This window comes from Lupinus angustifolius, chromosome LG04 (assembly GCF_001865875.1).
Source record: "Lupinus angustifolius cultivar Tanjil chromosome LG04, LupAngTanjil_v1.0, whole genome shotgun sequence".
Classification (NCBI taxonomy): domain Eukaryota; kingdom Viridiplantae; phylum Streptophyta; class Magnoliopsida; order Fabales; family Fabaceae; genus Lupinus; species Lupinus angustifolius.
Genome location: NC_032012.1, coordinates 12,602,744 through 12,615,663, shown reverse-complemented (window position 1 = coordinate 12,615,663; position 12,920 = coordinate 12,602,744). Strand labels below are relative to the sequence as shown.

The 12,920-nt window shown below is 31.4% G+C and overlaps 1 pseudogene; it reads right to left on the bottom strand.

The window, feature by feature from the left end:
- Positions 3,404–9,835, bottom strand: LOC109344635 (annotated as a pseudogene).

The window sequence follows — 12,920 nt, the reverse complement described above, 5'->3', positions numbered from 1 at the left end:
CTTCTCGTTGCTCTAGATTTCATCATGGTTATTGGTTAAATGATAGTGGTTTCTAGATGGTGATTCTCTATAGTTCTTCCTTATTGATGACCAATTCTCAAATTTGGTCTTTGTTGTTAGGTTTTGCTTCTTGTGCAACCATCATTCAATTTGTTCTTAATTTCAATTTAATCTTATTGTTCCTTTTTTCACTTCTCGGACACAAATTGTCTATCCTTCACTTTCTCTTTCAATTCAACTCATACTTATTAATTTGCTTCTGTCATGGATGGTTAAGTGTTATCGTTTTCATTTTCTTCAATTTATTCTACCTAGAACTTGCAAAGCTCAGATCAATATATCTTCATTAATTTATTTTTCCTGGAGCTCGCAAAGCTCATTATTGATCGTTGATCAATTCATCTTCTTTAATTTATTTTTCCTAAAGCTTGAAAATATCATCATTTATTGTTGATCAATTCATCTTCGTCAATTTCTTTTTCCTAGAGCTTGCAAAGTTCATCATGGATCGTTGATCAATTCATCTTCAATTTATTTTGCCTAGAGCTTCGAAAGCTCATCATTGATCATTGATCAATCCATTTCAAATTTTGTCAATGTTTGCACATCTTGAAGCTATGTAAGTTTTAGCTTGAGGGGAAGTGTTAAAATATATAAAATCATCTTAAAATATTTAAATGATACATAAATATAGAGATTATATCTCATATTATAATAATCATATCTTAGCATTGTTTTAGAACATCTTAGAATATATCTTAGGGTTGAGATTACTTTATTTTATTTTTTATGATTTGTTTATTATTTAATTATGAATCTAGTATTATTATAAATAGAGGTTAATATTAGGTTTTTTGTATCAAACAATGTCACAATATCATCATATTTTTATTCACAATATTAATATGTTGTCGATACAATTTACTATTTTGATCATTGTCTTGTCTTCTTCTATACTTTAATCCTATAATTAAACATTTTGAAAATGATATTATATATAGTCACATTATTGATCCATATTATAGATATTTGACACTTTTATGTTGGTTGTAGGCCGCCTAGCACAACCTTCAAACTATATGGGGGTTAAGCTCTTGAGTCATATAATGAAACTATGGTAGAGGATGGATAAGTGGAGGTTAAGGCAAACAACGTGTATTACTGAAATTAATTATGTTTTATGTGGGGGAGGTCGACCATGGAGGCTATATACTTCCTATGACGATTGATGAAGAGATGTCGAAGGAATCAAATATACATATGGTTTTCATTGATTTGGAGAAGGTGTATGATAAGGTATCTAGAAAGGTTTAGATATGTATTATGGGGTCAAGATTAGTGTGGAACACAAGATGATATATTAGAAGATTTGCCTATTGCTATAGGACTACACACTCGGGGATATGCTTACTGGGTTTATCCAATAACTAATGCCACAGTGTATGCTTTTTACGAGGAAATTGTCCTAGTTGAAGAATCGAGAGAGGAATTACATGAGTAACTAGAAATGTGGAGACAAGCTTTAGGAGCACATGACTTTCGTAAGTCAAAGTAAAACAAAGTACATGAAATGTACTTTTAGCAAGAGACGAATAAACCCTACTGTATATGTAAAAATTGTAGATCATACTATACCACAAGTCACTTGATTTAAGTATTTTAGCTGAATCATACAATACAATGAGAAAATTGAATAAATCATATGATCCAAGGGATGAATGAAATGTCAGAATGTTTCAAGTATCATATATGGATATAATAGAAAGCTGCCACTCAAGCTTAAGAGAATTTTTTACCGCACAACTATAAAATTTGCAATATTATATGAGAACTAATATTGAGCAGTAAAATATCAAAAAGAGAATAAAGCAATGTAGAAAAGATGAAAATATCACGTTGGGTGAGTAGACATACTAGACAATATATGATTATGCATGACTACATAAGTAGAAAGTTGTGGTAAGTCTTATTATAGAAAAGATGGTTTAATCACACTGAGTAAAGTTAGTTAATTAAATGAAAATTAGTTCAATTTCTAAAGTCAAAAAGATCTAAAAAAACTATAAGTAAAATGAATATGAAATAATTTATATATCAATATTGTGTTAATAAAATAATGTCACTCAATTCATATACAGTGGACCCCAACTATTAAAAGTATGGTTTGGTAGTTGTATATTATATACATACCGTTGCTAACCATTGATTCAATGTATAAAGTCAATGATGAATGTTATATATTTAAAAGTTAATTAGATTAACATCTTCTGAGTTTTAATGAAATTATATAAATTATCATTTCCTTTTTTGCACCTACAAAAAATACCTGATTTTTATACATACGTTATATTGACTATCTCTACATAATAAATAAATGTAACCTTTTAAATAAAAAATGATGATAACTGTAATTAAGTTAAACAAAATATGATATATTATGGAGACAAATCCAAATAGTATACGAGTCGGTACATTTGTACTATTTTGGGTTTATTATAAGATGCATCAATAATTCTAAAGAAATATTGTTCAAATCACTCTAATACTATATTTTAATGAACAAAAAATAATAAAAATGTATTGATTCGTATGATAGTTATACTTATTTTCACTATATCCCATATTTTGTTTAACTTAATTAACTTATTACCCATTTTGTTAAAAAAATCACACTTATTTCTCACAGAGGGGCAGTAAATGTAATGTATGTATAAAAATCAAGGGGTTTTTGTAAGTGCAAAAAATGGAGAGGCGGTTTGTATAATTTCAATAAAACTCAGGGGTGTCGATATAATTTACTTATATATTTAATTATGAAGAATCTACCTTTTATGTTTTCCAAAAATGACCTTATCCCCTTGGTTTGTTATCCATTATCCTAAGCTAATGGTTAGAAAACCAATGTGCATAGTAATTCAATGGTTGGCTGAATAAATTGCACAGGAATAATGTCGTGGATAGTTGTCAAATTAGAACTACAAGGTTTGTCAAAGGATCAAAAGTTAATAGGATAATTTGTATTCGCCCAACAAATGTTATATTCCCCTAACAGATGTTAAATGTCTTCAATTTTACAAAAAAAACTTCACAATTGATTTTGCATGCATTCCAAGAAATATAGTTCCAATGGCGATGCCAAATAACTTTTATGTTGAAGTTTATGACATCCATACATGATACATATACATATATATATATATATATATATATATATATATGTCTATATATATCATATGAAACACAATATAAAAAATTTGAACTCAAAAAATCATGTCTTCACAATCCAAGCATACCCTTTTCCCAGTTCACTAAAAATCAGTTCCTAAAGGAGTAACTCACTTGCATTGCATACTTTCAATATTGAATCAAGTGTTCACGTTTCTGAAGTTTCTCTTTTCCCTCCAAACCTAACTCGTAAATGGACCGAAAAATAATAAGTTACCATTGTAAATTTAACCATAATAGCCTAATGCAGCAGAATACATGAGACATTTCCAATTTACTTGCAATTTAGAAAAATCATTGTTTAGAAAAGACTATGCATCTATATCAGTAAGTAAACAAGCAAGTGAACCCCATGTCATCCTTTGTTTGATTATTACTTTCATTTTCCATGAAATACATCAGCACTTTTCAGTTTTCACACTTTGTGGCGCTGATTCAGGATTCTTGATGGAGACAAACGCCGCCTTTGTTGAACTAGAATGACGTTTACAATGGTAGAAGACTGTGATAATGGAGATTCCTTGAAAAAGGACTTTAGGTTACCTTCACTTTCTCATCCTTCCTCATTATATACTGCATCCTTGACCTTATCAATCTGCATCATGCTAGTCAACAAATCAGTGTTCAACTGTTCATATCTTCGACATTAGAGGGATCTTCTTTTGTAGCAGCATCTGCTTCAACATTTTCTGTGACAAGCTGGTTATCTGGACAAGAAGAGACATAATTTATAGAGCCTTGATTAAAATTAATGGTACAAAATTTTTGCAAGTTAACTTGAAATATACAAGGTGGTGGATGCAAGCTAAAAAAGTGATAAATGCTAACTTAAAATATAGAATGTGGCCTAAGCTCGGAGACAGGCTCTCTGCTTATGGAGTAAGATTGTATACATCTGCTCTCTCAAGATCTCGCTAGGTGGGAGCCTTATGCAATGAGCAGCCCTTTTATATTTTATTTAAAGCATGCACACCATTTGCAAAAGTAGTTGACCATTGAGATAACAATTTTGAAGCCTAATCAAAAGAACTCAAGTAACCAAAAGTGAAAATATAACATTGTTGATTAAAATGAATGCTTAAAATAATAAATTGTATCGATAATATTGTGAATGATGATTTCATACGATGTGATTCAAAAACATAATATTAACCATATTTATATTATTATTATATTCCTAATTAAATAAGGAAACAAATCATAAAAGATAGAATAAAATAATCTCAATACTGAGAGATCAGAGAGATATTCTAAGATACTCTAAACAAATGTAAATATAATAATGATAATATGATATATTTTCTCAATATCTAAGTATAATCTAGATATTCTTTATAATATAATTTCAAATATTCTAAGATACCTTCCTATATTATAATACAACCAAAGATGACAAGATCAAAGTAGGTTTAAAAAAATGTTTTATATCAGCGTTTAATTGAAGTCACATGTCTGAGTTCCCATTACTACAGTAATAATTAAAGAACAGAATATCATCTCCCAACTGAACTTAACAGACCTATAGAAGCTATGGAATAGGAGTTATATGAACAAGACATGTTATGAAACATATAATTATTGCCTGAAAATGCACTATTCACCAAAAATGAAATATAAAAACAAAGAGGAAAAAGTGAAAATGAACAGCATAGTCCTCACCTTGACTTTCATTCTCTCTCTTAGACTTCCTCTCAAGTAATATAAACTTATCTACTTTCCAAACACATTCCAATACAACGAAATCCTCGCTAACAGGGTAGAATTCTCTAACAACCTGCATCGGTAGCATATATCGAAAAGATGGTAAAAGAATAGATTAGCATGCAGAACAGTATTTTCTCCACATACCCATGTCTAAGTATGAACCATAGAATTTAGTAGTACAAACTACCTCAACTCCGTCACGAGTTATTTTTATTGATTGCTTCTTTTTAGAGAGAAATGAAACCATGTTGAACAATGAAACAACATCAAGTAATATCTGCACAAGGAAGAAGAAAAAGTTCAATTAACTAAATCAGTAGCATCTTATTGCAATCAAGACAAATACAAAGAATATAATCTGTCATAAATACAAAAAATTCTCTGTATTTACATTACCCAATGCCAGCCTAATAATATCACTTTCGTTTTGTTAGTTAATTACAAGGGTGTTTTCTAATGTGTGCCCAAGGCACACTTTTAGCACCAAAAAAGGCAAGCATTCACCGGGAAGTGGTGCATTTATGATTTTGAGAAGTGATGTATTTAGTTTTCCCATGAAAACTGGCTTTTTTTAGTTATTAAAAATGTGCCCTGGGGCACATAGTAGAAAAACCGATAATATGAATTTAAAAATAACCTCTGAATCGTATTTCCACATGCACAACTTCCATATTCACAATACAACCATCATTAAATCATAGTATGGAAACAGTGACTTACTTGTTGAACCAAAACTCGAAGACGTGCAAGCAAAGCCATAAGTGTCACAGAAAATCCCATGAAAAATGTCCGAGCAAACAATACAGACATTTCACTATAAAATAGTGAAGGAAAGAACTTCAATGATACAATCTTGACAGATAACTCCTACAATCTACTAAAGTATTTTTATATTTCCAAAGTATAAAGCAAAACCATGGTTCAAGGACAAAAGATCGAAAGACCACTAGATAATTATAGCTGACCAAAATCTGGAAACCACTTACAGAAGCTTAAAACTTCAAAATCAACATAACCAAGGAAAGAACATTGGGATATGTCATGGTTGACAACTAAAAGATTCAAGTTTGAAGATATTCTATATCAACCAAAGAAACGCTACAGGCAAAATATCAATATAAACGAGTAAACCTCATTTGGCATTACCAGCTGGTGTAGCTATGGTATGAAGTAAATGAGAAAGCTTTATATGCCTCGGTCCTTAGTTATGTTATGGCCAATTAAAGAGATCATGAGCATATATTATAAATGAGCAACCATTAAAATATAAACCACATGATACAGTAGAAGGATACGTTGCAGCCTTCAGTATTGGTTCAACCATCTGCATGAGAAAAAAGAGCACAAATTTATACAGCAGATCAGATTCCAGAAGAACCAAGCAATGCAATGGTAAATATATGAAGATGCACAAGGGAAAAATTCCCTTTTTAGAATAAATAAATTTGTACGAAAGCCTCATACTACTATAAGCATGGGAAGAGGAAGCAGCTAACGAGAAGTCACAGTAGAGTCTCTACTAGATACACAATGACCTTAATTTAAAAAGGCAGTAAAGAAACGGAAAGAGAAACCCGGAAAAATGTTGATCTGCAATTTCACCTCTGTTAGCAAGTGTGCAACTCCTAAAAGACGCTCCATAAAGTTATGTTTTCCACTATTGCATTTTCTCCTTTTTAAGCTGTCATGAAGCAGTGAGTAGAACAATATTATAATCTACAAGACAGGGCCTATAATATCGACAGATACTATGAAGAAATTTTAACATAAAAATATTTCAAAAGCCAATGGGAAATCCATAGGCAAGAAAGGAGCATGAGTGCAACATGGCAGTTCAGCTATGCAAGAGAGTGAAGCCTCTCTCACAGGATTTAGATGTAAATGGTTTGCCTATACACATGAGTTATGATGGAATATCATGGTGCCGTTTGATCAATGTAGTTGACCCACGTAGTGGCAACTGGCAAAAGACTTGATTGTTGTTGCCACATCCATGTTTACATACTTCAATCTTTAGCCAACCAATATAGAACTTAAATACTGTAACACACTCTCATGCTCAGAAATGGTCCATCTGAAGCATGGAATATTGCAGGAATGAACATCTATGGATGGTCCAAAATTGGAGTTGGCTCTGATACTATGTTGAAATAGTTGAGTCTCACTCCACCCCAAAAGCTAGCTCATAGGGGGAGGATTTCTTGTTATTATAAATGGATCTTGACTTATTCTCACATTTACCATTTTCATGAGATCATGTAAAAATTAAAATGAAAATTTAATGGTTTTCCATATCCTACTAGGTGTGAGTCTCGTGTACTGAGCCATCCTTTTTTCGATTTTCTTTTTCTGTCTTGCACATATATGATTGAAACACAGAAAGTGCAAACAAAATTGGAGCTATTTAAAAATAAAACTTATTACTCAGCTTAGACAAACCAGTTACTTTTCCTTTTCTTTTGATCCTTAAGGCATACTGATACTTTTGTTGAAACAGTGGTAAGAGAAGAATTGTTTTAAATAGTAGCTGTACAGTACAGATACCGAACATACTTTAAATACTCACATTACCATGTCAGCTATCATTGTTTTTATAGTTAAATTGATACATTGTAGTTTGTATGTATGTGTGTGTATATATATGGAAATCTTAAAAAAATTGCAAGTAATATGATAAACCTACCTCTCTAAAAGATGAAGCTTCTGTTTTGGTCTATCTCCTTTGATAACAAGGACACATGATGTTACAAGCTCCTCTACATTTGCCGATTGCAGAAGCCTTAAATCCCTCCTCACCTGCCGATTACCGTACCACACAAGACATAAATACACATTGAATACATGTAAACCCAAATGTAAATATGCATGTTCCATTTAATTTTTCATGCCATTACTCTTAAAATCTGTATATTAAGAGGGGAAAGGAAAAACTTTCACAACTTTCTAACACTAATGGAATTTCATATTGTTGAATGCCGAAATGTATATAACCTTCAAAAGACGCTGGAAATAGAAACAGCGCCGATGCTGGTTCTTGTTCTTGTATACCATTCTTTGTAGAACGCCACACTCAGATTGGAGCAAGGTAAGCATAGATGTTATCCTTGCTTCAATTGTATCAATTTCAGTACCGATTGGGTCCCTACAATTTGAATCGAACTGCAAAAATTACTACTAAAAATAACGAAGAAAAAAAACATGATTTGTGCATTCTTTTTTGAACTACCAAGTTTTTAAAAAATGCATACAAAGAACTGTATAAAACAAAAGTGACAACCAAGTGACCAACACATCATCAAGCACTTCAGAATCATCATTTAACATTGCATTCTCATTATCACAACCGCTCTTCATCAAAAGAAACCCACCAAAATAAAGCATTCACATAGAACTCCAACAAGTTATGGTGCAAAAGTCAAGTGTGATTGGAACTTGCGAAAAAGTGAATAGGGGTCGAAATAAGCAAGGCCAAGAAAGGCCAAGGCTTAAACAGGTTTGACCTGTTTCCCAAATTCAAGGCTTGAACTAGACCTATTTACCTGACATAAGCCAATTTTAAAGAGACTGACCTATGCGTTTTAAAAGTTTGGCCTGAACTGAAAACCTGTATAAAGGTATAATTTACAATAAGCCCTTCAAATAGGCCAAGCCCACATTTAAATAGCCTAACAAGCCTCTACACTACAGAGGTTGATCGGCCTAACCTTTAAAGAGGCCAGCAAAATGTGATGGGATAAGGATCAACGAAATACAACTATAGCTGAGAAAGCATTAAGTATAGGAGCTATGGATTCATTCTTAACTTAATTCAATGCTACACAAGATATTGATAACATATCACTTCAAACAAATTTTCCATCATAAATTAACCGTGTCTTAGCTGGGATTTTTACATCCACAGATCATTTTGCATGCTTTTTGCATTTTTGTTGTGTTACATATTGTTTCTCCTTGTATTTTTGGTTGCTGTTTTAGTTATTCAGAATACCCTCTAGCTTTTGTATTATTCTCTCTCTTAATAAAATATATTACAAGCATTGTAAGAAATCTTTTAACCCTATTCTTTTTTCCCTCTAGAGAACTTCTGACAACTTACTCTCAGCAAAGCTAACAAACAAATCCCTCTCAGAAAAACAAAAATCCTGAATATAAAACCTTATATCTCACAGAACACAAAGCTATTAGCAGAAAAAATTGATGCTACATCAAGAAAGAAACAAAGAAATAGTTAGAATTGGTGATGTAAAGATAGTAGCATCTCAATGATTATATAAGTTAATCAAATAGTATCATCTAGACATATGAGCAATGCAAATGCTAACAATGTATTATTTTAGACACTCTCTTCAATGCACTATTCATTGGGCGAATTTCATGTGAAAATATTGTCTTCCTAGCATTTGTCCTACCAGAAGAATGATTGTGAATGAATTTCTCGTTCTTCCCTTCTCTCCGAAACCCAAATTGCAAATAGAACCTTGTGTTTGTTTGTGAGTTCAGTTTTGGAGGGAAAGAAAGTGAAAGCAAAAACTTTAGAGTAACCTTACAAGTGTAGTTTATGACTCGCAAGTTTTGGAGTTCTCTCACAAGTATCTTTTCCGACTCTCCGCACTTTCAAAACCCAACTCGCAAAACTTGATAAAAGGAAAGTGAAAAAACAGAAGGAACAGATTGACACCAATGACGGTTTCATGAAAAATTGAAAACAGGGTGCAAGTAATGAATGAGGAGTAAGTTGGTTTTTACCCAGTCTGCAACTGAAGTGTGGTGATCGTGGTGGCCAGTGAGCCAAGTAGCGGTTGTGGGGAGGACATTTGGGGCCGCAGTTTGTGGTGGTCGATGAGTTCAGGTACTTTACGGTGGTCAGAATAGAAGCGCCGTCAGCAAGTTGGTGGTGGTTGGTTTGAAAAGATAAATATTTTATTAACTATTTATAATTTATACTAAAGGTACATGAATATTATGAAAAAACAATTTATGTTAATTCAATAGAGTGTATATCTACAAAAATTAGGAATAAATATCAATGAATAATTGACTCACTACATTAAATTATTTTTTCAAATATATTGAAAATCATTAAAATAAAAAGTGTCAATTGAATGAATGAAGATTTCAGCCGCATTTAAAACATTAATTCTTGATAAAGTTCAAATCATAGAGATTTAAAATTAAGTATGACTTATAGGTTTAATATTTATCCTAATCTTAAATAAAAAACAAATAATTTATATAAAAGATTAAACTATGTTGTGACTATCCTAATCTTAAATAATTTATCCTAATCTTAAATAAAAGATTAAATTAAGAGTTTGTTTAATCGATTAAGTCTTTGTAAGTGGGAAACCCGTTAGTCGATTAAGGACATATTTCTGTTTTGGAATCTTGGATGTTTTAAAGAAATGTTAATTGATTAAGTGATAATTTAATCGATTATCCCAAATAGAAAATTTTGAAATTGAATGGTATTTTATCATCTTTTCCCATATGCAAAGCAACCTAGAAAAACAAGAACAATATATTTTTACACTTACAGAAACTTGATGCAAAGTTGTTACACATTTTTCAAGAGTGATTTCTGAAAAGAGAAAAAAAAATCATATGAAAAAGTGAGATTTTTTTAGTATCTTTGAAAAGAGTTTATTTTTATATCTATTTCCTTTTGTGAATCTTATTCATTCATTTTTCATCTCTGGTATGAGATTTATCAAAAGGTAGTATTCTGAATTGTTAGCGTATGTTTAGCACATTGAAGGTGTATTAGAAAGTTGTACACAATTTTTACGGTCAGTTTGTAAATTTTTCTCTTTGAGGGTGTGAGCCGTGAAGTATTGGTGAAGAAGTGTCTTGTATAAACATGTGATTTCTTCTAGTGAAGCAAATCTCCCAAGATCAAAAGGGAAGCCCTAGATATAGATTGCCTATGGATTAGCAATCGAACCAAGATAAATCGGTTGTGTCATCTTCTCTTTTGTCATTCTCTTTTACTTAATTGCAATTATCGCATTTTCAGATTATTTGATAGCATTCATTTAGTGATCATTGCATAAGTGAATCTGCTCTATTAATCACTTTTTTTAATCAATTTAAGAGCATATTATATTAGTTTAATCAATGCTTTCTTACTACATCAAGAACCAAAAGATTTTCAAGAAAACAATTAGATTAATCGATTAACTCTTATATAATCGATTAAGTTCATATTTGTGTTAATTGATTAAATCTTCATTTAATCAGTTAAAAATAGTAATTTTTGAGGTTATCTTTTGCACTTTGAAACGAGTTTAATTATAATTTGAACCACCTATTCACCCCTCCCCCTCTAGGTGAAGATAGAGCCTTTGTTAACCAACAAGTATACCCAATGAGACCTCTTCTTGGACCTGGACCGCATCCTAGGATTTCTCCTAAATTTTTGTCTTCCTCCTAAATTTTTGTCTTCCTCCAAGGTTGTGATACTTTACACCCCAAAGAGACAAATTTACAAATTGACCATAATGTGCTAATCATACACTAATATTCAGAATAGAACTACAATGTGCTAATCATTCACCAATATTCAGTACAAACCTACTCTTTGATGAATTTCACGATCTCATATATGAATATGAATGATTATGAGTCATAAAAGGAAAATATTTGAAAACACTAAATTTTTGAAAATAAACTCTTTCAACGAAACATAAAGCTCTCTTTTCAAATGAAAGTTTCTTTTATTCTTTTTAGAAAACCTCTCTTGAAAAATGTATATCAATTTTGCATCTAGTTTTTCTAAGTGTATAAATGTTTCTTGTTCTTTTTGCCCATGGGAAAGGATGGTAAAATACCATTCAGTTTCAAATTGTTCTATTGGGGATAATCGATTAAATATGCACTTAAACGACTAAAGTTTTTTAAATGTCTAAGATTCCAAAATAGAAACTGACTTAATCGATTAAGCATGTCCTTAATCGATTAACGGATTTCTCATGTGCAAAGATTTAATCGATTAAACAATGTCTTAATTGATTAACGTTTTTTATGAAAAGAAATAGTTAATTTTGCATGAACCTCTAACATTAATGATTGATGCATGGTACATGATTTTGAAAATGATATAAGTATTAATGCATCAAAGTCATTTATGCATGCTAAATGCACCTAAATCATATTTAGTATGAAAATCTCTTATGCATTATACTCATACTCTAATTATGTGAGATTTATCATAAGGTTCACCCAACTTAGACTCTTCCCATTTAAAGCATCTGAGGACCTAAAAATAAAAAGATGACTCTAGCCTTCATGATCTTTTCTTGAAGCTTGAATATGAGTCTTCATTTTTGTTGTAGTTGATTTGCCCTTGTCCATAGTCTTTAAGTTTTGTCTTCATCAAAATCATGTTCTTGCATGCTTGCATTCACAACAAGAAAGTAGTGATTAATATGATCTAATATGCACTTAAATATTTAAATGAAAGCGATTAATCATGCAAATTCACTTATGCAATAACCTATATATGAAAGTAATCAAATATAGTGAAATACGATAATTGCATGAAAGTAAAAGTGTAGGGAAAAAGAGAAGATAACACGATCAATTTTTCCTGGTTCGATTGCCAACCACTGCAATCTATATTCAGTCATCCCCTTCTGATCTTGGGATATTTGTTTTACTAACAAGAAATCAAATGTTTATACAAACACTTCTTCCACCAATAATTCTCTTGGACCTAGCTTCTAATGGATCTACACTACTTCTAACCTAGTATAGCCAAAGAGACCTCTTCTTGGACCTTGACCTCGGGCTAGAATTTCTCCTAAATTTCTCTCTTCTTCCAAGGTGATGCCTCACACCCCATAGAGACAAATTTAAAAATCATTCAGTAAAACGTATACAAAGTTCCTTGCATCTATGATGTACTAATCATACACTAAAATTCAGAACTAACTACTTTTTGATGAATCTCAGAATCTCATAGATGAATATGAATGATTATAAGACACAAAAGG